This window comes from Malania oleifera, chromosome 5, assembly GCF_029873635.1.
Source record: "Malania oleifera isolate guangnan ecotype guangnan chromosome 5, ASM2987363v1, whole genome shotgun sequence".
In the NCBI taxonomy this organism is placed as follows: Eukaryota; Viridiplantae; Streptophyta; class Magnoliopsida; order Santalales; family Ximeniaceae; genus Malania; species Malania oleifera.
Window position 1 is genome coordinate 68,966,738 of NC_080421.1, and position 1,429 is coordinate 68,968,166.

A 1,429-nucleotide genomic window follows, 5' to 3' on the forward strand; every position below is an offset into this window, starting at 1 on the left:
CTTGCAGTTTGCACCGGTCAAGTTTTTGGCGCCGTTGCAGGGATTGAGTTTTTCTTATTTTTGCCAATATCGATACAAAGTAATCTTGGTTTTAATTTAGAATTCTCTTTTTAAATTTTTATTTATTTATTTTCTTTATTTTATTTTATTATTATTATTTTTTGCATTTCTGGTGTGTTTTTTTTTTTTTTTCTCATGTTGGATACACAGGGCTAGAACACGTGACATTATTCCTTTTGATTCGGAGATTGAAAGAACGCTCAGAGCACTAAGGAAAAAGAGGGTATTAGCCATGGAGAACAGACAAGATAATGCACAGCCACGCGCCTTGAAGGATTATGTGCGACCAGTTGTGAATGACAATTATTTGGGTATCGGACGCCAGCCCATTAATGCCAACAATTTTGAGCTCAAACCCGCATTAATCAGTATGGTGCAGCAGGCGCAATTCAGTGGATGGCCACTTGATGATCCCAATATCCATCTGGCGATGTTTTTGGAGATTTGTGATACTGTGAAGATCAATGGTGTTACTGAAGACACCATTAGACTGAGATTATTCCCTTCCTCTTTGAGGGACAAAGCAAGAGGTTGGCTACAGTCGCTACAACCTGGGAGTATTACTAGTTGGTAGGACATGGCAAAAAAATTTCTAGCTAAATTCTTTCCACCTGCAAAAACAGCTCAACTCAGGGGTGAGATTGGTCAATTCAAGCAGCATGATTTTGAATCACTCTATGAAGCATAGGAAATGTATAAAGATTTGATTCGACGCTGCCCACAACATGGATTGCCGGATTGGTTGCAAATTCAGATGTTCTATAATGGGTTAAATGGGCAAACGCGGACTTTAGTTGATGCTGCATCTGGGGGAACTTTGATCTCAAAGACACCTGAGGGTGCTACTGCTCTTTTGGAAGAAATGGCCTCAAATAACTATCAATGGCCAACTGAAAGAACTATGGCTAAGAAAGTTGCTGGAATTCATGAATTGGAGCTGTTTGCTACACTTTCAACTTAAGTTGCTTCTTTGTCTCATCAGATTTCATCTTTGACAACCCAGAGGATACCACAAGGTGCAGAATATGTGGCAACTACAAGTAGGACAGATCCGAGCAATGGAGAGAGTCATGAACAGGTTCAATACATCAACAATCGGAACTACAACTATAGGGGTAATCCAGTGCCACAATATTACCATCCAGGGCTTCGAAATCATGAGAATTTGTCTTATGGAAATACAAGGAATGTGCTGCAACCTCCTCCAGGACTTGATAGTCAACAAAGTGAGAAGAAGATGTCACTTGAGGATGCCATGATGTCATTTGTTGAGGAGACAAAAGCAAGGTTTAAAAAGACTGATTCACGGCTAGACAACATCGAGACTCATTGCAACAATATGGGAGCCACTATGAAGAATCTTGAAATG

At 40.0% G+C, this 1,429-nt stretch overlaps 1 non-coding gene across 1 annotated transcript; it reads right to left on the reverse strand.

Moving 5' to 3' along the window:
• Nucleotides 1–685: 685 nt before the first annotated feature.
• On the reverse strand, nucleotides 686–792 carry LOC131156799 (small nucleolar RNA R71). Its single transcript, XR_009137071.1, has one exon. It is a non-coding gene; the product is annotated as a small nucleolar RNA R71 (small nucleolar RNA).
• Between the last annotated feature and the right edge of the window lie 637 nt (nucleotides 793–1,429).